The sequence below is a fragment of the Rhinopithecus bieti genome, unplaced genomic scaffold (genome assembly GCF_001698545.2).
Source record: "Rhinopithecus bieti isolate Rb0 unplaced genomic scaffold, ASM169854v2 scaffold_22, whole genome shotgun sequence".
NCBI classification, from domain to species: Eukaryota; Metazoa; Chordata; class Mammalia; order Primates; family Cercopithecidae; genus Rhinopithecus; species Rhinopithecus bieti.
This window is the reverse complement of record NW_016803136.1, coordinates 1,826,229-1,846,594: the sequence shown is the minus strand read 5'-3', so window position 1 is coordinate 1,846,594 and position 20,366 is coordinate 1,826,229. Positions and strand designations below refer to the sequence as shown.

At 53.5% G+C, this 20,366-nt stretch overlaps 1 protein-coding gene and 2 long non-coding RNA genes across 3 annotated transcripts in view; 2 read left to right on the top strand and 1 right to left on the bottom strand.

Moving 5' to 3' along the window:
- The window catches only part of RTN4RL1 (reticulon 4 receptor like 1), a 91,694-nt gene that overhangs the window by 2,098 nt on the left and 69,230 nt on the right, over nucleotides 1-20,366 (top strand).
- Nucleotides 17-5,849, top strand: LOC108526246 (uncharacterized). Its single transcript, XR_001884472.1, has 2 exons — nucleotides 17-105; nucleotides 5,606-5,849. It is a non-coding gene; the product is annotated as an uncharacterized LOC108526246 (long non-coding RNA).
- LOC108526250 (uncharacterized) lies at nucleotides 2,891-5,850 on the bottom strand. Its single transcript, XR_001884474.1, has 2 exons — nucleotides 5,458-5,850; nucleotides 2,891-4,403 (listed from the first exon to the last, which is right to left on the bottom strand). It is a non-coding gene; the product is annotated as an uncharacterized LOC108526250 (long non-coding RNA).

Here is a 20,366-nt window from a genome sequence, read left to right as displayed (position 1 = left end):
GGGGGTGGAGGGGGGGGAGAGGGGGGGAAGCGAAGCCCTAAGATGGGCGGAGAGAAGCAGATGTGGAGGTGATGGCGGAGACCCAGATAGAAGCAGGTCAGACAGGTGGGTGGAGGAACCACGCCTTTGGTGGGATGGTAAAGGCCGTTTGGTGGTCGCAGCTTGGGCTGACCGAGGAAGCTGAGTTGCCCCGTCGTCTTGGAAGAGTCACAAACTTGTGTGTGACTTGTGCCCTCCACGTGGGTCGGTGCAGTGCAGGGAGGGGAAACGCTGGCTGCCTTCGCTGTGGTGTGGAAGAGTCTCTGGGGCTAGTTGGAGAAACCGCTTCGCAGTCACACCCCAGATGCTCCTTTTCCCTGCAGAAAGGGACAAAAAAATCCTTTCAGCAACCGAGCAGTGCTGGCCAAAGTGTCTTTGCCCAGAAAAGGTGCTTTTTACAGAGCTGAGCACGAGCCCAGGTCTGAGAAACTTGGGCCTGGAGCATGCAAACTTGCCCCAGTCGGGAAGGCTTCCTGGGCACCTCTAAGAGACCGCCATGTCTGGGCTGCGGGTCTGTGATAGGGATAATGGAGAGGCACTGACATCTCATTTCCCTTTTGGTCTTTTGTCTTTTGGTAGTTTATAGTTAAAAATGAGCCACCAAGCAGCCCACGCACTTTATTTATATGGTTTAGGTGCCCAGGGAGGCTCCAGCAGCCTCCAAGAGCCTTTCTCTCCCATCCTGGCTAGCCAGAGGCCCAGCTATGGATGAGCCCATTGCATTGTGGAGGCGGCTCCCCGGGCGGGGAGCCTCCTGACCCTGCACAAGAGGTGGCCACTGGAGGCTTAGTAGTCACGTGTGTTTGCTACTTGGGCTGTTTTTTCCTTCCCGCACAGCCTGGTTGGCTGAAGAGGTTCTACCGATAGGTTTCCACCTGAATTGGCCTAAAGGAAGTAGAGAAGAGAAGCCCTGGGGACCTGGAGACCGCCCCTAGGACATTGTGTGGACAGATGACTTGTGTTGGTTCTTTCCTGGGCGGGCAGTTTTCTCTGTTGGCCCCAGATCCTGATCCTTTGGATTTGCTTCTTCTGCACACCTGTATAGGACACTCAGATTCTCTGTATGGATTCTAGGTAGGTGCCCAAAGCCAAAAGCATGCCTGAGGCTAATGCCCAGGGAGGTGGCCATTCAAGTGTCTGCTTCTAGAATTGTTCCCAAAGTCTCCAAACAAAAATGATATAGGAGGCCAGGTGCGGTGGCCTCCTTGTAGAGGTGGAGTTTCACTCTGTTGCCCAGGCTGGAGTGCAGTGGTGCAGTCTCAGCTAACTGCAACCTCTGCCTCCCAGATTCAAGCAATTCTCCTGCCTCAGACTCCCAAGTAGCTAGGACTACAGGTGCACGCCACCATGCTTGACTCATTTTTTTGTATTTTTAGTAGAGATGGGGTTTTGCCATGTTGGCCAGGCTGGTCTTAAACTCCTGGTCTCAAGTGATCCGCCCACTTCTGCCTCCCGAAGTGCTGGGATTACAGGTGTGAGTCACCGCACCTGGCCAAAATTTTAAAAAATTATCCAGGTGCAGTGGCATATGCTGGTAGTCCCAGCTACTTGGGAGGCTGAGGTGGGAGGATCACTTGAGTCTGACAGGTAGGGGCTGCAGTGGGCCAAGATTGTGCTACTGCCCTCCAGCCTGCGGGACAAAGCCAGACGCTATTAAAAAAAAAAAAAAAAAAAAAAACAAAAAAAAACACAGACTGGGCACGGTGGCTCATGCCTGTAATCCCAGCACTTTGGGAGGCCGAGTTGGGAGGATCACTTCAGGTCAGGAGTTCAAGACCAGCCTGACCAACATGGTGAAACCGCATCTCTACTAAAAATACAAAAATTAGCCATTCGTGCTGGCACATGCCTGTCATTCCAGCTTCTTGGGAAGCTGAGGCAGAAGAATTGCTTGAACCCAGGAGGCGGAGGTTGCAGTGAGCTGAGATTGCGCCACTGCACTCCAGCCCGGGAAAAGATGCGAGACTCCATCTACAAAAAAAAAAAAAAAAAAAAAAGAAAGAAAGATATAGGAAGTGTTTAGACAGATCTTGCTATTTTCTTGCCTATAATATGCAGAGCCCTATGTGGGGTCCTGGACCTGAGGGAGTGTAATAATTTAATTATGATTCTGAAAAGGGTTTGAAAGATGAAGAAAGAGTAGCCTTCCCTAGATCCTGTGGGGGGGAGGGAAGAGAAGAAAACCCTTATCTTTCTGCAAAGGGCAGGGCTCATGGTCTTGATAATGGGGTGCCCTGTGCAGTGAGGAGTCCAGTGGTATGAAGCCCGAGAGGAGGAGGAAGGCAGGAACAGACCTTGGGCCATGAGGATCATCTTTCTGATTCCTGGTTGTCCTAGTAAAGCTGTCCCCTGGCACGACATTTTGGGAGGACTGGGGGGACTGCCTTGCGTCTCTTAATGAAAGGACTACTGGCCACAGCCCCACCTCTGTGAACTAGAACAGCCCCAGTGGGAGGGAGCAAGCTGCTGACAGTCCTGGTAGCTGAAGGCTTCAGCAGCTGCCCTCCCTGCTTCTCCATCTCATGGCCTAGCCGGCAAAACCAAGGATATTAAAAGCAAGCCTCTGGTTAAGAGGTGAGAGGCAGGAGGGCAAGCGAGGCCCCAAGCCACCCGGCAACATCCAGGAAGGAAGGGAGGCCTGCTGGGGGGTTTTGCTTTGCCAGAAGTGGCCTACTTAAGGTCAGGACCCGTGGTTTTCATGTGTAGAGCTATAAAAACAGAATGCAAATCAAGAGCCTCTGGGCTAATACAGGACCTTTCCTTAAAGTTTTTGTCTTGTTAAGCAAGAAAACAGAGTGCCAAATAGGCTTTGTTAAGTGGCAGTCTAATTAATAATTTAAAATCTTGTTACTGTCTTTCATTAGAATTTATCTGTACATCAACCACAAAATCAGTCAAAACACTCATTTATAAGTTAATGCCATCCCTGAATAATTCAGCAAGAGCTAGATTAAGGCCTGCAACCCAGCAAGATGCATTTGGTTCCGTTGGTTTCCATGGGCGGATGGGCTGGGCTGGTGGCAGATTTGGGCTTCTCTTTTGTGGAAAGAAGGGAAGGCAAAGGGAAGGAGGGACCGTGGTGGCGTCAGATGGTTGCTTGACTTGAATCCAGAGCTCCCCTAGGTGTTTGGAGAGCCTTCATGTGGCCAGATGTGGGCAGGCTACATCTCTCCCTCTCTCTGGGGGCAACCAAGACTTGGAGCTATTAGTAATATCGCTGCCCTTAGCCTCAGTGGCGAGAGGGAGAGAAGAGTGTTCCATGGACGGCCAAGATACTCTTTTTCTGCTGCAGAGGAAGTATAGAGGGGAGATACAAGAGTCCTTATCAAGCTGTGAGACTTTTTAGCCCAAATCCAGGTGCAGAAGTCAGATTTCGGTCTTCCCAGCCCATTTCTGTCCCAATCAAGGCAGGTAGCCTGGTGGAACCAATCTCACCAAAACAGCTTCTTTCCTTAGGAGCTTCTGGGCTGCTGCTCTCCTCAGAGCTCTGGGTCCTTATGCCAGAAAAAAAGAAGCCAAGAGGAGAGATTTTAGGGGAGCACCCTGACAGAGAGGAGAGGCAGAGCGAGTTGCTAAGTAAAGCCCATGCATGCATTTTCTCACCAGTAGCCAGAATAACAGCAAGGACAGCAGAGCAATGTTCCTGTGAGCTCAGACAACATAGAAAAAGTGTTTTGGTTCAGTTCCCACCATGCCAGCACGGAAACAATTCCTTACTGCAGAGTGTTCAGGTCCATTTTCGACAGGGAAACTGTTCATGACCCACACTCCCAGCACGAGCCCTGGTTCCTCCACAGTAGGAATGAGCTTCAGAGTTTCTGGCCTCTGCCTCAGCTTGCCCCCAGAGCCCTCTGGGCGGTTACATGGCTCTGTTGATGGAGACCAGGTAGACACCCCGAGCAGACACACACTCCACGCCAGGAGAGGTTCCTGGCCGAGTTTGAGAAGAAGAAGTCTCGAGAGGAAAAGGCAGGGGAAGGGGTAGGTGTTTGCCCCTGGCCAGTGGTGGAGTTGAAAGCAGATGGCATCGAGGAGGGGGAGTTGTGTGGGGTGAGTCCAGCTCCAAGCTCTGGCCGTGTCTTTGGGGTGAGGCTTGAAAAAGGACAGAGCGGTTCACTTGCTGGAGATGCGAAGGAGGGGCAGGCGTCGTGAAGGATGTCGAGAGCGGAACTGCCTGGTACCATCTGCAGTGAAGTAGTGGTTAAGGTTAAAGCAGAGAGGAGATGACAGGGAGGGAACAGATGGCCGAGGCAGCAAAATAGCTGGCGAAACGGGAGCGGAGCCTCCAGGGACGGCAGAAGCCAGGACCTCCACGCAGAGTGCCGGAAGCAGCCCTTTCCTCGGGGTGCAGTGGCTGGACCTCCCTGGGCAGAAGTGAGACAGAGAGAGGAGTCAGGAAGGGACCCCGGCGCTAGGGTCCCCCCAAGACCTGGAGAAGACTGAGGGAACCGTCAGCTCCAAGGCTAGGGCTGCAGGAGCAGGGGCCTCCAGGGATGTCAAGGAACTGGAGAAAGGAGCCCACTAACTTGGTGTCCATCACTAGAATGAGTCACAGCCACCTCGGGCTTCACAGAGTATGCCCAGCCAAGCCTGCTGCGAGGAGATATGGATGCTAGCTGGTAACAGGCAGCAGGCAATAACCTGCTCTTCCCCACCTGCCCGTCCCTGTCCACGTGCTGCCAATAGCCACTTGTGTTTACTGAGCCTCACTGAGGGTGCTCCATGCCTTATCTCATGCCACCTCCACCACCACCCTGCAGGATCCGTCTGTGCTTATTCCAGATGAGGAAACTGAGGCATAGCTAGTTGGAGTCCCTTTCCCTGGGCCACCCAGCCGGCACACTGCTGAGTCAGGATGCAGCCCCCGCTCTGTCTGTCAAGCCCACCCTCCCCCTTGCTCTCTGGACCTCTGTGCTCCACTGTCTCACGTGCCCATCTGTCTTGATTTCTCTGACATTTGTTTTGCGGGGCGCTGGGTGCTGCTGATTCATTTCTGGCTTCTCACAGAGCTTGCTGGTGGTTCCCATGCACTCCCCTCTGCGGTTCCTCAGGAACTTCTCTGGCAGGGATCTGGGACCCCTGGGGCTTGAGCTGCTGTCTCATATGCCCTCTCCTACTCCCTCTCCCCTGGTGTCTGGAAGACACAGTCCTCACCTCTGTCTCCTGCCCTGGTTTCTTCCTTGGGGACAGAGATGGGACAGTGGGCCAGGAACCCTCCTGCCTGCATTCATCCTCTGAGAAAGGCCCAGGGCCATGGTTTATTTGGGGGCTGGGCTCTGCTTGGGCTCTCAGCCCTGCCCATGGTTTGCTCTCCCTGGCTTCCCTTCCAGGGTGACCTGATGGACTTGCTAGCACAGCCCTGGAACACACCGGTTCCTCCACCTCCACCTGCCCCTCTAGCCTTGTAGTGCTCCCTACCTCCTGGGGGCCTTCCCACAGCCCAGCCCTAGCCTGCCAGGCAGGATGGCAGCTGCAGGGCTCAGCTGTCCTCCAGGGAGGGCTTCTCCTGTCCCCTTCCAGCCACAGTTGAGTCCCAGAGAGGTCAATTCTCCCTGTGATTCTTTAGGAAAAGAAAGAAGATGAAACAAGGCCGGGAGTGTCGCCGATCTCAGGGTGCAGGAGCGTGGAATCCCGCCTCCGAGTGGAGGCCTCCTCTGCCGTGGTGAGGCATGTGCTTCCGAACCTGTGATCACTGTCTAACCAGTCAGTGAAGCGTGGAAACGAAACTGCAAACATCCCCTGCTATCTGATTCAGGAGAGTCACTCTGGAGGCCTCTGTGCTGGCACAGCAATAAAGAGTTGGCACCATAGCACGTGTGTGTGTGTGTACAGAAACACACCTGGGAAAGCACACAACAGCTTCCCTGGAGTGTGTGTGCCAGAGGTCACTGTTGCAGAGCGGTACCCCCCAAGTGCACCAGAGCCTCTGTTGGCACCCACACCGTCAGTCTACTAGCGGGGTTTGGCGCCATGGCACACTGGTGAGCCACTCAGTGGGGGCAGGGGCTCCCAGGAGTGGGCAGGCCAGCGCTGTGTGTGCTACATGTCAGGAACAATACTTGCTGAGTGGGTGTGTGGCTCGCCCTCACAGGGGGTGGGTGGGCACGACTCATGACTTGTCTGCCAGGGGACAGACCACTGCAGCCCCCAGCGATGGGCCTTTGGCAGCTTACTGAGTTGATTCCAGAGGGTGGTGGCATCATGGTGACAACCACATCGGCCAGGGTCGGTCTGTGGGAAATTGAGCAAGAGTCTCTCCCAAGTCAGGACAGAAGCTGGGCTCCAAACTTTCAGCCCACTGAGGTGGTAGGAAAGTTTGCTTCTGCCTCTAAAATCATCCTCACAGGGTTTGCTATCTCTTTCCGGGCACCAGAGCCAGCACATGGTGAAGAGGGCCTCTACATATGCTTATGTTGAGAGATTCATGAGGCCTTAGGGGGAAAATTGGCATTCTTCTGACCATGATTTATTTATAGGGCAATGGGATGATGGGGATCTGGAGGCTAAGATGCCTCCATTAGTGAGACGCACACAAGGCAAGAAGCCTTGCTCTGCATTTGACATTTAGTGGGACGACTGCTACCAGGGAGCTGCTGTTTCTTTCAGAAGGTTTTGCCTTTAATGTTCTATTCATGGGCTTGTCTGAGCAAGCTGGGAGAAGGAAGGGGCACATGTGGAGGTGGGCCTGGGGTCTGCAGCCGGCCAACCTCAGGGGAGGCAGGGCCCAGGGAGGTCACTCGATGGCCAGTGTGGGGCACCTGGGCAGGCCGGATGCTGGGCACAGCGGCTCTGCTCTGGCGCCGCAGCCCGGCCGCCCGCCTGCCCGCCTGCTGCCGCCTGTCGCTGGCATGTGCCGCATGCCACACGCTGCGTCTCTCTGTCTCTCATCACACGCTGCCAGACTCCGCCTCTCACCACAGCCCTGTGGCAACCCTGGCTTTGGCCTTGCCACGGCCCGTTCCTTTCCAGGAACTGTGGGGCTGTGGAAAGATCGCTGAAGCTGGCACCCTGGGGCTGCATCCGGTCATCTCTGGGGCAGACTCAGTAGAACCCCAGACATGTCTCCTCGTCTCTGGGCCTCAGTTTACCCATCTGTAATATGACTAGATCGATGGTCTTTCAAAGGTTTTTTTGTTTTTTGTTTTTGTTTTTGAGACAGAGTCTCGCTGTGTCACCCAGGCTGGAGTGCAGTGGCGCGATCTTGGCTCACTGCAACTTCCGCCTCCCAGGTTCAAGTGATTCTCCTGCCTCAGCCTACTAAGTAGCTGGGATTACAGGCACGCGCCACCACAACCGGCTAATTTTTGTATTTTTAGTAGAGACAGGGTTTCACCATGTTGGCCAGGCTGTTCTCAAACTCCTGACCTCAGGTGATCCTCCCAACTCAGCCTCCCAAAGCGCTAGGATTACAGATGTGAGCCACCACGCCCGGCCTTCAAATGTTTTTCAACAGCAGGAGTTTTTTCAAATGGTACCTAATTTCAGAGCCCAGGGCAGGGGGGCCATGATCAGAGCCAGAGCCAGGGGGAAGGGCTTCCTCCTTTGGCCTCAGTGCCACCCAGGCCGCCCCTCCAGCTTAGAGGCTCTGGAATCCCCTGTGATCCCTCCTTGCAGGACATAGGAAACCACTGGGTGTGCTGAGCGTTGTGTGTTAACGAGGAGGACTGTCCGCTGTCCACAGGGCAAGGGGTTTGAGTTCTGTCACCTGCAGCTGGTGGGATGTTTCATCCCCTCCTTTCAGCCCCCTGCGGCCACTCGGCTCTCTCCGCCCGGATGGAGGAAGGGGTTGACTCCACACTTGGAGTCTCCTTATTCTCACCTCTCACCCCTCAAGCCAAACCCTGCTTTTTCCCCAGCATCCACAGTCACTGCTCTGGCTTGACGCTAAACCCGACAGACCTTTTCCTCATCTCCTTGACCTTCCGGGGCATCGGCCCTGTTGGCTGTCCTGTTTCCCTGGCTTCCCTGATGGCAGCCTCCGTGGTTCCACGGCTGCCCCCTCAGCCGTCTTGGCCAGCTTCCCTCCTCTTGCCACTTCTCAAATGTGGCACCTCCCTGGGCAGCGCCATGCTTGGCTCCTGGGGCGTTCAGCACGGCCGTGGCTGCAGTGGCCGGCCATTGGCTGACTCCCCTGATATCCCATCTCCAGCCTCTGATGTCCAGAGCCACCTGCCCACCAGTGTCCTCACTGGTGCTCTCACAGGCCTCTCAAACCCAGCGTGTCTGAAATTGCCTCTTCCTCATTTTCCCCATCATGGCATCTGGCACCATTGCTCTCCAGCCACCGCCAGCTCAAGAGCTGACCCCTGACCTCCCCGCACCCTCCGTCCCTCGCAAAGCCTTGCCCTTCTCCCATGGCACCCTTCCCACCTCCTCCACCACTGCCTGCTCTGCCTCCACCCAAGCCCAGGCCACCATCGTCTCCTGACCCTCCCAGCAGCCTCCTATCTTGCCTTTGCTGAAACCAGGTCTTACATAGTGGCCGGATTCCACAGTGCCCTGTGCTCTTGTCTCTCTCGTCTTAGAACCCCTCAGCGATTCCCTTTTTCATCAGGGGGATGGCCTGCCACATCCTTCCTCCTGGCCCCACCACAGCTCTGACCTTCTTTCTCCCCACTGCTTTGAACTCTGAGCTCCAGGTCTACCAAACTTCTTTGGATTCAACTGAATGATGTTCTTTGTTTTTTTGTTTTTTTTTTTTTTTTTTTTTTTTTTTTTTTTCCTTTAAGATGGAGTCTTGCTCTGTCGCCCAGGAGGTAGAGGTTGCAGTGAGCCGAGATCGCACCACTTCACTCCAGCCTCAGTGACAGAGCGAGACTCCATCTCGAAAACAAAACAAAACAAAAGAACATAGCACATAGCGACATTAGGTTAAAAAGTGTTGGATCACTAAACATGAGTTGATTGGATAATAAATGTTGATTGAATGATTGTACACATAGTTTGGACCACAAGAAACTTAGTAGCAAAACCTAATATTTAAATTATTCTGTAACCATAAGAAAAATTAAATCATAATTTAGGGCTTTAAAAAAAGAGAGAGAGAGGGAGAAAAAGAGAAAGAAAAAATAGAAACAGTACCAGGAACCAGGAGGAAATGGGGAATTTTTAGTGAGGAGGATGTAGAAAAGAGTCTTACCACGCAATTTTCGCTGTGCAACGCCTCATTAAAAGCAGAAAACGCAGGTCTCATTAGCCCCATGTTACAGATGAGGACGCTGAGGCTCCGGCGGGGGCTAAGTAGCTGGGGCAGGGCCCTAGGGCTGCTGCTGCCTCACCGCAGCCCAGCTGTGTTCCTCGTGGCCCCGGGAAGCCAGAAGGCATGGAAAGACTGGTCTTCTGGACCACAGAGGATGCCCAGCAGAGCAGGCGCTGTGTTGGGAAAAGAAATAACCTCTCGTTTGGAAAAGTTTAGGGTTGTACTTGGCAGATTTGTTTGGAACAAAATTTGCACTATCGATTCTGTGGCAAATGGAAACCTCTCGTGGACGCTCTCTGGGCTTCAGCGATCTGAAATGTTTAAATGCGGCCGGACCAAACACGACGAGATAAAATGGCCAGAGGAAGCTGAGCTCAGGTGGTGCCTAGGGTGAGAAGGCTCTGCCTCTTTTGTCTTCGCACCCATCTGTGAAATTGACTTGTTACTTTGAACTGCTTCCTCTCATCCAGGGGAGGGCTCCAGGGGTGTTGCTCAGGCCTGCAGTTGTAAAAAGAATCTCCCCTAGCCAGCAAGGGATGAGGGAAAGAGGCCTGGCAACTTCTTGGGCCATGCTCAAGAGAATGCACCAGCCAAAGGGGACATTTTACCACTCACACGTGACTCGCGTGACTCGCGGGGCGGCAGTTAGCCCCAAGCTGCCTTGAGATTGTGATGGTGATCATCTTACCGTAATTGGCCCACTGCCCCTGATGGACTGGTATTTCTGCTTTCAAGGCCAATTCTGATTGCAGAGATTCATGGGAGCCCATTGGAAATGGGGGATTATTACAAGGAGATGAGTGACCTGGACTCCCAAAGCCTCCAGGCTAAGGAGTAGCTCCAGGATATACAGCCCTCCATGTCCCTCTCCTGGCCTCTCTGCTCTGGCCTTTCCCTGCACCCCACCAGCTCCTCCTCTTGCCCCACATCCAAAGCCAAGGACCCACCCACCCCTTGCTCTCCAACACCACCTTTCCCCTTCCCCTCCCACAGCTCAGTGCCTCGGATCCCTGGCTTTCCCAGCTTTATTTCCCAGAAGGAAAAGCCCAGTGGAGCCAGCCATGTCATGACTCCTGTTGGACCGTGTTACAGACCATGATCACCAACCAATTCTCTCTTTTTTTTTTTTTTTTTTTTTTTTTTGAGACGGAGTCACGCTCTGTCACCCAGGCTGGAGTGCAGTGGCGCGATCTCGGCTCACTGCAACCTCTGCTGCCTGGGTTCAAGTGATTCTTCTGCCTCCGCCTCCCGAGTAGCTGGAATTAGAGGCACCTGCCGCCATGCCCGGCTAATTTTTGTGTTTTTGGTAGAGACGGGGTTTCACCATCTTAGCCAGGCTGGTCATGAACTCTTGACCTTGTGATCCACCTGCCTCGGCCTCCCAAAGTGCTGGGATTACAGGTGTGAGCCGCTGCGCCCGGCCTGATCACTGACCAGTTCTCTATCCATGGATGAGCGGACACCTTTTATCTTCTCAGCCAGGAGGGATATAGAAGGCTCTCTCCATGTGACAAACGTTATTTAACAACAATTGACTGCCTGCCTTCTGCTGGCACTGAGGATGAAGCGATGAATACAGTCCAAGGCACCGAGCATGGTGGCTCACACCTGTGATCCAAACACTTAGGGAGGCCGAGGTGGGAGGATCACTCGAACCCGTGATTTCAAGACCGGCCTGGGAAATATAGTGAGACCTCATCTCCACAAAGTTTTCTTTTTTTTTTTTTTTTTAATTAGCCAGGCATGGTTGTGTGTGCCTGTGGTCCCAGCTGTTTGGGAGACTGAGGGGAGAGCATTGCTTGAGTCCAGGAGATGGAGGCTGCAGTGAACTGTGATCACACCATTGCACTCCAGCCTGGGTAGCAGAGCAAGACCCCATCTCTAAATAAATAAATAAACGAATAGGCCGGGCGCGGTGGCTCAAGCCTGTAATCCCAGCACTTTGGGAGGCCGAGGCGGGCAGATCACGAGGTCAGGAGATCGAGACCATCCTGGCTAACACGGTGAAACCCCATCTCTACTAAAAATACAAAAAAATTAGCCAGGTGTGGTGGCGGGCGCCTGTAGTCCCAGCTACTCGGGAGGCTGAGGCAGGAGAATGGCTTGAACCCGGGAGGTGGAGCTTGCAGTGAGCTGAGATTGCGCCACTCACTCCAGCCTGGGCGACAGAGCGAGACTCCGCCTCAAAATAAATAAATAAATAAATAAATTCCAAGTTTCCTGTTTTTATGGAGCTGACATTCTAGTTGGGGTGGAGAAATAGACAATAAACAATTATAGAGAGAGAGAGAGAGAGAGAGAGAGACGGAGTCTTGCTCTGTTGCCCAGGCTGGAGTGCAGTGGCAAGATCTTGGCTCACTGAAACCTCCGCCTCCTGGGTTCAAGCGATTCTCATGCCTCAGCCTCCCGAGTAGCTGGGATTACAGATGCCTGCCATCGTGCCTGGCTAGTTTTTTTTGTTGTTGTTGATTTTTTGGAGAGATGGGGTATCACCATGTAGGCCCAGCTGGTCTCGAACTCCTGACCTCTAGTGATCCACCCACATCGGCCTCCCAAAGTGCTGGGATTATAGGTGTGAGCCACCGTGCCCAGCTAAACAACTATATTCTATCAGGTGGGGTAAGTGCTTTGAAGAAAATTGATAGTTGTAGAACAGAGGGTGACCAGAGAGCAGTTATTTTAGGGAGATTGGCAGGAAGTCTTTCTGATAGATGGACATTCAAACAGAGGCCTATGCAGAGTGAGGGAGTGAGGGAGGGCACTGCAGGCATTAGAGCTGCTTCTCCCTGCGGAGGGCTCTCCTGGCAGAAGGAACAACAGCAGGTGCAAAGGCCCTGCGTCAGGGTGTTCTTGCTACAGTACCTGGCTGTCTCCGTGGCTGGGGCTGTGGGCAGGGCCGGCATTCTGTGTTGCGGCCTGTGGAGTGGTTCGAGATTCCTTTGGAGAGTATCAGAACCAGAACTTGCGGTCAGTCCCAAGTCCATCAGCCACTTGGCCGGGGGTTCAGGGACCAAAGCAACAGCTATGGCGGCGGGCAGGAGGAGGAGTAGCTGAGCTGGGGATCCCCCGTTACATCAGGGGCAGATGCTTCTCTTTCTCGGATGTTTATGTGGCCCAGGCTGCAGTTTGAGTAAAAGGTCAGAGATTGATTCTCGTGAATCCTGCCTTTTCCTTTTTTTTTTTTGAGACGGAGTCTCGCTCTGTCACCCAGGCTGGAGTGCACTGGCCCGGATCTCAGCTCACTGCAAGCTCCGCCTCCCGGGTTCCCGCCATTCTCCTGCCTCAGCCTCCCCAGTAGCTGGGACTACAGGCGCCCGCCACCTCGCCCGGCTAGTTTTTTGTATTTTTTAGTAGAGACGGGGTTTCACCGTGTTAGCCAGGATGGTCTCGATCTCCTGACCTCGTGATCCGCCTGTCTCAGCCTCCCACAGTGCTGGGATTACAGGCTTGAGCCACCGCGCCCGGCCCCTTTTTTTGTTTTTTGAGACGGAGTCTTGCTCTGTCGCCCAGGCTGGAGTGCAGTGGTGTGATCTCGGGTCACTGCAACCTCCGCTTCCCAGATTCAAGCGGTTCTCCTGCCTCAGCCTGCTGAGTAGCTGGGAATGTAGGTGCGCACCACCATACCTGGCTAATTTTTTTTTTTTTCCGAGATGGAGTCTTGCTCTGTCGCCCAGGCTGGAGTGCAGTGGTGTGATCTCGGCTCACTGCAACCTCTGCCTCCTGGGTTCAAGCAATTCTCCTGCCTCACTCAGCCTCTCCAGTAGCTGAGATTACAGGCACATGCCACCATGCCCAACTAATTTTTATATTTTTAGTAGAGATAAGATTCACCATGTTGGCCAGGATGGTCTCAAACTCTTGACCTCGTGATCCGCCCACCTCAGGCTCCCAAAATGTTGGGATCACAGGCGTGAGCTACCACACTCGGCCAACGTTTGCACTTTTAGTAGAGACAGGATTTCCCCGTGTGGACCAGGCTGGTCTTGAACTCCTGACCTCAGGTGATCCACCTGCCTCCCAAAGTGCTGGGATTACAGGCGTGAGCCACTGCGCCTGACGAACCCTGCCCTTTTACTCCACAGCATACAACATAGAACTTGGTTCTGTGTACAGCCTTGTCTTTTTCAGTCACTGTCTCATTGGTACATCACCCTTTTCTCCCCATCTGCACCATCGGTTCCAGCCAGACTAGAACCCCTGGGTCCTGCAGTCATTTCCTGAATGAACTCTCACTGTGCTCCAGGCAGGGTGGGAGCGAGTAAACCCTGGGCTGAGGCTCAGTCTGCAGGCCCAGGAAATTTACAACCTGCTGGGAGAGAGAAGCCACATGCTGGATAAGTGAAAGGATGGTGTAGGTATAAGGAAGGCACTCTCAAGCCAGGGGGAAGGCGGCTGGAGGAGAGGTACCTGCCCACCAGGTGCACCTGGGAGGCTTTGTGAGAGAAAGATGGGCTTGACGGGAAGGTTGGAAAGGCTGGAGAGCAATACGGCAACCAGTGCTTAGGCCACAGTCATTGTTCGTGCCACGGAGCGGTGGCGGATCAGTTAGTGGTAGGGCAGATAGGTGGGAGCCCAACTGTTGCAAAGCCTCAAGAACCAGGGAGGAGGAGGGTTGGTTGACTCAACAGCCACAGAATTTTTTTGAACTTCCCAAATGCATACCCAGGGAGCAAACACTGGAAACCTACAGATTGGCAAAAAGAAGAAAATCACTACAGCCCCACAGCCCAAAGAGCAAAGTGTGGGAAAACTCCTCCCTCCCAGGCGTTCGTGCATTTCATAATCCGGCTACGCTTCCTTCCTACATTCATGCAGATGCACCCGTCTTGTTTAATTAACAGTATTTCTCAAACACCTTTCTATGTTGGTAATTCCTTTTTTTTCAATGTGTCCAATTTTTATTTTATGTTTTATTATGTTTGTAATTCTAAGCTTTTTTTTTTTTAGACAAGGTCTTAATCTGTCCTCTGGGCTAGAGTGCAGTGGTGTGATTGTGTTTCGCTTCAGCCTGTAGTCCTGGGCTCAAGCAATCCTCCCACCTCAGCCTCCCGAGTAGCTGAGACTACAGGCGTGCACACGATTCCCAGATAACTTTGTTTGTTTGTTTTAATGGAGTTTGCCCAGGCTGGTCTCAAACTCCTGACCTCAGACGATCCTCCCACCTCAGCCTCCCAAAGTGCTGGGATTACAGGCACGAGCCACCAAGCCTGGCCCAAGCCTCAGCTTTTTGTTGTTGGTGTTGTTTGTTTTTTTGGTTTTGTTTTGAGACGGAGTCTTACTCTGTCACCCAGGCTGGAGTACGGTGGTGCGATCTCGGCTCACTGCAAGCTCCACCTCCCGGGGTCAAGCGATTCTCCTGCCTCAGCCTCCCCAGTAGCTGGGATTACAGGTGCGTGCCACCATGCCCAACTAATTCTTTTGTATTTTTAGTAGAGATGGGATTTCACCATGCTGGCCAGGCTGGTTTCAGACTCCTGACCTCATGGTCTGACTGCCTTGGCCTCCCAAAGTGCTGGGATTACAGGCGTGAGCCACTGTGCCCAGCCAAGCCTCAGTTTTAATGACTGCACAATGCTCCATTATGGAATCTGCTAGCACCCTCAGATTGGCAAGACCACTGTTAGAGACCATGCCACAGCCAGCATCTGGCATCCTGGCCTACCCACTTTGTGAGTTTCTGAGCAGAGGCGGGGGAGCAGGATGAGAGGCCAAGGCCTTCACAGGGAGCTGGCCGGGTAGAGGCCAGAGCAAGAGGTCGGTGACATCCATTGGCACCACCCCAAGCAGCCAGACGGGACTTGAATTACTATCATCCAATTATTTGGAGAGGAAGAGAGTGTGTGTGTGTGTGTGTGTGTGTGTGTGTGTGTGTGTTGGGGCTGTGAACATGGCCTAGGTCTCCAGTGAAGCTGACTGTGGGTGATCCAGAAGAGGAAAGTATGCAAAGGCGTTCGTTTTCTTTCGGATCCGGGTGGCTTGTGGCATCAGAAAACCGTGGCTGGAGTATGAGGAGGGGCATACCCCTTGCTTCTGATTTGGGCCAGGGGATTTGTGTAATTCTGACATATTTGTAGATTTCAACTGTGGCACTAGAAGGGACCTCATAGCTAGAAGATTGAAGCTCAGAGAGCTGCAGTGCTTTGCCCAACATCATCCGGCACTGAAAATGGTCAGCCAATGTGTTCCATAGAGCATGGCGGGTAACACACCCTTCATCTTTGCAGGACCCCATCGCCAACCTCTTCCTGTACCTCTACCCAGCTGAGCACGCATTAAAAAAAAGAAAAGGCGGCCGGGCGCGGTGGCTCAAGCCTGTAATCCCAGCACTTTGGGAGGCCGAGACGGGCGGATCACAAGGTCAGGAGATCGAGACCATCCTGGCTAACACGGTGAAACCCCGTCTCTACTAAAAATACAAAAAAACTAGCCGGGCGAGGTGGCGGGCGCCTGTAGTCCCAGCTACTCGGGAGGCTGAGGCAGGAGAATGGCATGAACCCGGGAGGCGGAGCTTGCAGTGAGCTGAGATCTGGCCAGTGCACTCCAGCCTGGGTGACAGAGCGAGACTCCATCTCAAAAAAAAAAAAAAAGAAAAAGAAAAGAAAAGGTTGGGCACAGTGGCTCATGCCTATAATCTCCGGACTTTGGAAGGCTGAGGCAGGAGGATTGTTTGAGGCCAGGAGTTCAAGACCAGCCAACATGGCCAAACCCAGTCTCTACTAAAAAATAATGCAAAAATTAGCCAGGCGTTGTGGCGCGCGCCTGTAATCCCAGCTACTTGGGAGGCCGAGGGACGAGAATCACTTGAACCTGGGAGGCGGAAGTTGCAGTGAGCTGAGATCGTGCCACTGCACCCCAGCCTGGGCAACAGAGCGAGAGATTGTCTCAAAACAAAACAAACTTGGCCAGGTGTGGTGGCTCATGCCTATAATCCCAGCACTTTGGGAGGCTGAGGCGGGAGAGTCACTTGAGCCTGGGAGGTCAAGGCTGCAGTGAACCATGATTGCACCACTGTACCCCAGCCTGGGTGACTGAACAAAACCCTGTCTCAAAAATCCAGCTGGGTGTGGTGGCTCACGCCTGTAATCCCAGCACTTTGGGAGGCTGAGGTGGGTGGATTGCCTGAGGTCAGGAGTTGGAGACCAGCCCGACCAACATGGAGAAACCTGGTCTCTACTAAAAATACAAAAAATTAGCTGGGCCTGGTGGCACGCGCCTGTCATCACAGCTACTTGGGAGGCTGAAGCTTGAGAATTGCTTGAACCTAGGAGACGGAGGTTGCAGTGAGCTGAGATCATGCCATTGCACTCCAGCTTGGGCCACAGAGCAAGGCTCTGTTGCAAAAAAAAAAAAAAAAATTGCAAACTTCCCCCAAATATGACATTCCTAATTCCCCTTACCCTACCTATTAAAAGAAAAGAGGCCAGGCATGGTGGCTCATGCCTGTAATCCCAGCACTTTAGGAGGCCAAGGCGGGCGGATCACCAGGTCAGGAGATCAAGACCATCCTGGCTAACACAGTGAAACCCCGTCTTTACTAAAAAATAAAAAAAAATTAGGCAGACGTGGTGGAGGGCGCCGGTAGTCCCAGATACTCGGGAGGCCGAGGCAGGAGAATCTCTTGAACCCGGGTAGCGGAGGTTGCAGTGAACCGAGATGGTGCCACTGTACTCCATCCTGGGCGACAGAGCGAGACTCTGTCTCAAAAAAAAAAAGAAAAGAAAAGAAAAAAGAGAAGGAAAGAGAGAGAGAGAGAGAGAGAGAGAGAGAGAGATGGTCTTGTTCTGTTGTCCAGGCCGGAGTGCAGCAGCGCTATCCCAGCCCACTGCAGCTTCAACCTCCTGGGCTTAGGCTATCTGCCCACCTCAGCCTCTTGAGTAGCTGGAACCACAGGTGTGCACCACCACGCCAGCCATGAGCCCTGTGGCCTCTCTGGACATACCAGTAACTGTCCTTGCTCAATGGAGCCTTCCTCCTCATCAGAGGAAAGGACTTGGTAGGGAGGGCCTAATTCCAAAGGTCAGTGGCCAAGCCCTTCGCCTCTGAGTGGAGTGATTAAGCCAGAGCCAGGTTGAAATCCTGAGAATGACCTTTTTTCTCCAGACTTGAGTTCATCTGTAAAATGGGCCTAATAATAGTACTTGTTCAGTCGTGAAGATGAAATAAGACAGTGCTTATAAAGCTCTCGGTGGCCGGATGTGGTGACTCTTACCTGTAATCCCAGCACTTTGGGAGGCCAAGGCAGGAGGATCACTTGGATCCAGGAGTTTGAGAACAGCATGGACAATATCGTGAGACCGTGTCTCCACAAAACGTGGAAAACATTAGCCAAGTGTGGTGGCGGGCACCTGTAGTCCCAGCTACTGGAGAGGCTGAGGTAGGAGGATCACTTGAGCCCAGGAGGTGGAGGCTACAGTGAGCTAAGATCATGCCATTGCACTCCAGCCTCGGCAACAGAGCCAGACCCTGCCTCAAAAAATAAACAAATAAATAAAAATTTAAAAAGCTCTTGGCACTTTATTGTGGCCTGACCCAGAACGGGAGCTCCATGAACGCTGCCATTCCTACCGCTAGTAGCAGTGGTCACTTCCTTCCCAGCGCACTTCATGGGCTGACCTGGCTACAGCCCACAACTCACTGCCCTTTGGAGTCTGGCCTCTCTGCATCCAGAGCTGTGTGAGTGGTCAGGACGGACACATGCCAGTCCTGGCCAGGGGCAGGAAACTCAAGACCAGCAGGGACAGGTCACCTAGAGTGGAGGGGGCCACCCTGTTTGCCAAGGACTATCCTTGCTCTGTCCTGAACCCTCTGCCCTCTCTGCCCAGGGCCAGGGAGAAGTCTCCTAAGGCGGTGCAGGCGGAACTGCGGAAAGCATTTTAAAGTGGTTTTCATTGGCTTGGAAAAGTGAGATGAGGGTGAAGGCCTCCCCAGAAAACTGGTACACCATCCAAGAACAGCCAGTCCACAGCCTTGACCTCCAGGCGGCCGCTTCTTCCTTGTCTCTGAAACAGGGTCTCCTTGACTGGAAAAGAAAGCCCCGCCTCAGCCCAGTGCCTCCACCTCCTGGCCTGCAAAATAGACACTGCTTCTTTGTTATGTTTTTTGTGTTTTATTTTTTATTGTATTTTATTTTATTTTGAGACAGAGTCCCATTCTGTCGCCTAGGCTGGAGTGCAGTGGCGCGATCTCGGGTCACTGCAAGCTCCACCTCCCGGGTTCACGCCATTCTCCTGCCTCAGCCTCCTGAGTAGCTGGGGCTACAGGCGCTACCACCACGCCCAGCTAATTTTGTGTATTTTTAGCAGATATGGGGTTTCACCGTGTTAGCCAGGATAGTCTCAATCTCCTGACCTCGTGATCTGCCCGCCTCGGCCTCCCAAAGTGCTGGGATTACAGGCGTGAGCCACCGCGCCCGGCCTGTTTTTTATTTTTTTCAGACAGGGTCTCACTCTGTCACCCAGGCTGGAGGGCAGTGGCGCGATCTTGGCTCACTGCGATCTCCACCTCCCGGGTTCAAGCAATTCTCCTGCNGGGCTACAGGCGCTACCACCACGCCCAGCTAATTTTGTGTATTTTTAGCAGATATGGGGTTTCACCGTGTTAGCCAGGATAGTCTCAATCTCCTGACCTCGTGATCTGCCCGCCTCGGCCTCCCAAAGTGCTGGGATTACAGGCGTGAGCCACCGCGCCCGGCCTGTTTTTTATTTTTTTCAGACAGGGTCTCACTCTGTCACCCAGGCTGGAGGGCAGTGGCGCGATCTTGGCTCACTGCGATCTCCACCTCCCGGGTTCAAGCAATTCTCCTGCCTCAGCCTCCCGAGTAGCTGAGATTACAGGCACCTGCCACCACGCCCAGCTAAGTTTTGTATTTTTAGTAGAGACTGGGTTTTGCCATGTTGGCCAGGCTGGTCTCGAACTCCTAACCTCAAGTGATCTGCCCACTTCAGCCTCCCAAAGTGCTGGGATTACAGGTGTGAGCCACCACACCCTGCCAAGACACTGCTTCTTGCCTGGTTCCTCTTGAAGTTAATGTTGGTCTGCTCAGGTTTTCCTGCTGCTTCCACAGATTGTGCCAAGCAGACAGGGGCAAGGGCCGTGGGGCCAGGCAGGCGGGACTCAGGCCCCTGCTTTGCCATTTACCAGGTGCCTGACCCTGGTCAGATGCTTTAAATCCTTCTGGCCTCAGTTTTGTCATCTGAAAAGTGGGGTTAATGCCATCTGCCTTCTGGGGCTTTGAGAGTTTGTGACAAAGTGGATGTAACATGCCTTCTTGTGGCAGAGCAAGGTCTCCGGGAGCCCCTGCTGCTGTTCCTTCTGCGTCACTGTCCTCTGTCACTGCAGCTGTGGACGACGCCTCTTGGCGCCAGGCTCTGGGGGGACTCTGGGCACCGAAATGAAAATGCCACAGTCCTCTTCTCGGTGGGCGTGCCTCCCTGGCCTTTCTCCTCACTGTACATCCCTCTTGCCTTGCCCTGTTTTAGGAGCCACAACAAAAGAGGCTGTGGGTGTCACCCGCCTGTATGCCAGCCTGCAGGGTCAGGTATCGGAGGCCTTCAGGACCCTCGTAGGCTGCCTTGGCATCTTTGCACCACGCTTATGCCTGGCCCCCATTCAGCAAGCAGATCCAATCCCTGGGAAGATAAGGGTGTGTTCTGGAAGCTGGCAGTGCCCCCTGGTGAAGCCCTCAGAAGCGTGGGGCGAGAACTGCCACCTCCCCCACAGAGAAAGCTGGAATCGATTTCTCTCTCACCACTCCCTTGAAAAGAACAGCAACCCAGGGGAAGGCCTGTTATTCATGGAGGGTTTGTCCCGAGAGAGCAGCAGGTACATAAAAAAATAGCTGGGGCAACACACCCGCCTCGGACCCAGCCTGTGCAGCCCAAAACGGGGCACAGATCCTTCCTGCCCCACCCTGAGTTGGGTCTGGGCCCCTCCTGGTAGCTGGGGTATGGAGTACCCCGGCTGCTGCCCTTGCCTCCTTGCCAGGACCTGACTTTCCCTCCTCCCCTCACTGGGAACTGGCCAGAGTGTTTTTACTAACAAGCTAGCCATGTTACAATCTCAACAGAGAGAGAGGGGCTGGAGGGAGGAAGAGAGAGAGAAAGAAAGAGGGAGGGAGGGAGGGAGGGAA